Here is a 3,251-nt window from a genome sequence, read left to right on the forward strand (position 1 = left end):
AGGAAATCGGGCGAACAATTTTTAGGGCGAAAGAACATGGAACCTAGACACCCCCCTCCCCCTTTGAAAATTCTTTCAACCCTTCAACAACAAAAAAAATACCCCACTATCCTGTCCACATGAACCTGTGTGAATTCCAAAATATATGCAGATATAAAGGGACTAATATTTAATTACATCTAGAATGCAAGACTGAAATTCCAAAAAATGAGTTGTACTGTACATATTTAAAAATAGATATATATTAGTTTCAAAAATATTAATTTTTATTAAATGTTGTATTCTATACTTGCAGGTACATTGTATTTGCGTGGCACTCCATTATACCACACTGATGGCTTCTCCAAGATTATAGATATGATACATGTAAACAGGTAAAAAAAAATCTAAGAGAGAAATTTAATATTTGTTGCGGAGCCTGAGGTGTGTAAACCATCTTTTATTCGCGACAACTTTATTTCACGATTTACCGGGAAAAATTTTTGGGACCTCTAATTGTCTCGATAATTAAAGCCTTTATGCATCTGTTTTTCATAGACAAATATATTTTTAGGACCGGTTCGTGGGGAGAAATATTCGCGATGATAAGGCTCTTGCGAAGTTCGCTAAAGTTTCTCGCACGCGAATAATAGTTGGTTTACAGTATTCATTGTTTTATAAAAAGGATATTGTTATTACATGTATGCATGTAGCAAAACCTTAACCATTCAGCTTATTTTTGCTTATCTTGCATTTCTTTAATGTAAATATAATCTTCGTTAATTTATAGAATACATATTTTAAATAAAATGACAAAGGGATAATGAACTCATTGTTATTGATCCTACATTATCTGACATTTTTGAGTTTCTCTGTAGGCACAGTTACTTGTCATCACAAGGATAAGAATTCAAATACCAAAGTAGTCCTAACTCCTAAATCATCCCGATTTGTCAAAAGTACATGTAAGTATTTTATCATTTTTTTATCCCCCAATTTTTCTAGACGCATATTTTTTTTGTCCTGTTTGTATGTTTGTTGTTTTTTTTTTTGTTGTTGTCAACTTTAACCTTCGCCATAATTTTTGAACCGTGAGAGGTAGAACTTCATATTTGGTATGCATACTTCAATAATTAAGCACTTTCAACTGACACTAAGGGCAATGACTTTGTGCCTTTGACTATGACCTATATGCTAAAAATAGTTTTTTTCGAATTTTCGCCTTAACTTTTGAACCGTGAGAGATACAGACTTCATATTTGGTATGCATACTCCACTAATTAAGCACTTTCAACTAACAATAAGGACAATGATTGTGTGAAATTACCGAGACATATTTGCTAAAAATTGCTTTTTAGAACTTTTTTCCGTGGGCCATGTGTTTCACAAAACACTTTTTGGGACACTTTTTTAGCTCCCTGAGCCAAAGGCTCAAGTAATTAGTTTCTCTGATCAGAAGTTTCTGTTGGTGTAGTTTTCGTAGGCGTGTCGTAAATTTTCACATTTTCATCTTCTTCTCAAGAATCACTAGACCATTTTCCTTGTGTATCCTTGGGTAAAGGGGATTCAAGTTTGTTAAAATGAAGGGCCACGCCCTCTTTCAAGTGGACATAAGTATGAATTAATGAAAAAATTTAAAGGCATTTTAAAAAAATCTTCTCAAGAACCACTGGGCCAGGAAAGATGAAACTCATGTGGAATACCTCAGGTTTATAGATTCAAGTTTGTTCAAATCATGACCCCTGGGACTAGGGGGGGGCCAAAATGGCCAACCCAAGTTTTAAAATTGGGATATATAGGGATACCTTTTAAAATCTTCCTTTCAAGTACCTCAGAGCCATGATTAGTGATATTTATATGGAATCATCCTCAGGTAGTGTAGATTCTAGTTTGTTCAAACATGAACCCCTTGGTTGGGTGGGGAACATTCAAGCCCCCCCCCCCCTCATAAACTTTAGTTCTGATTTGATATGTTTTTTCCTCGCCGATGTTCTCAGGTGAGGGTGTGGCCCCTGGGCCTCTTGTTTTATCCTATGTTTTGTTGTTTATGCTTTAATAAATGCCTATATGCCAGTTTAAAGCAAGGACTGAAGTTTCTGAAATACAAGGCAAACTCAAAGGTCAATGTCAAAAGGTCAAAATTTTTAGCATTTGAAGGGGTTTTTTCATATGGAATAAACCTGTGAAATGTGAGACATTTAGTATTAACTGTTAAAATGTTATGGCTTAGATTATAGATTTTAAAAGTGGGTCAAACTCTTAGGTCAAGACCAAATGGTAAAAAAAACTCATTGAAGGGTCTTGTCACAATGATTACAAATTAATGTGAAGTATCAGATTGATAGCACTAGATGTTCAAAATTATAGCTTTGGTTAAAGTTTAGGGATTTTTTTTTTTAAAAGTGGCTCAAACCTGAAATCAAGGTCAAGAGGTCAAATTTTATAGTACCCTCTAAAAAAGTTCTTGTCACAAGAAATACACCTGTGGAATATGAAGCCATATATATTAAGTTCCACCCACTCATAAGTAATGGGTAAGGTTAAAGTTTTAGCAGACAAATACCGGAAGACAAAAAGATGGACATCAGTGCAAAAACAATATAAACCCAAAAATCTTTTAAAACGGAGGAAAATTAGTGCATAAATTATTTTTTATGACCGTTTAAATAATTACAAAGATTCAAACTTATTAATATTGCTTTAAAAAGTTGATCTTGTTATTTAATTTCATAATAAGAAAAATAAATGAGATATAAATTAAATTCATACCAGTCTTAAAAATATTTTAAGATTTATCTTTGTTCTTTGCTTTACAGAGAGCTGTAGCTGATGGACACAAATTGTTAAAAAAATCCAGTTACCATCTAATCACAGCCATAGATTTCTGGCATGCCTTCAGAAGGAACATAGATGCAATGGTAGGTAAATTTTCTTTTATTCCCTTGCAACAGATACAAATTGCATCATAGATCTGGGTCAATGAAACAGAGAAATATTTCTCAAGGTTTGTTTGAAACCTGACACAAAATTGTTTTTAAGTTTAAAGTCATTTGCAGGAAAATTGTTTTCATTTTTTGTAATAATTTTATCTTAAGAAACATTATATACTTTTTAAATTTTAATTTATGATGTATGATTTTGAATTCATTATAATTTATGATGTTTGATTCTGAATTTTTTTAAGATCGTTTAAGTGTAGGCAATATATGTTAACCTATAAATACTAAATTGAACTGGGGTGATTGGTTTTCTATATACATGTATACATTTGT

At 32.4% G+C, this 3,251-nt stretch overlaps 1 long non-coding RNA gene across 1 annotated transcript; it reads left to right on the plus strand.

Annotated features, from left to right (window-relative positions):
* Positions 1-301: 301 nt before the first annotated feature.
* LOC134281048 (uncharacterized) lies at positions 302-2,831 on the plus strand. Its single transcript, XR_009995008.1, has 3 exons — positions 302-374; positions 858-944; positions 2,796-2,831. It is a non-coding gene; the product is annotated as an uncharacterized LOC134281048 (long non-coding RNA).
* Positions 2,832-3,251: the final 420 nt, after the last annotated feature.

The sequence above is a fragment of the Saccostrea cucullata genome, unplaced genomic scaffold (genome assembly GCF_032062105.1).
Source record: "Saccostrea cucullata isolate Sc308-1 unplaced genomic scaffold, CSIRO_AGI_Scuc_v1 ctg7930, whole genome shotgun sequence".
NCBI classification, from domain to species: Eukaryota; Metazoa; Mollusca; class Bivalvia; order Ostreida; family Ostreidae; genus Saccostrea; species Saccostrea cuccullata.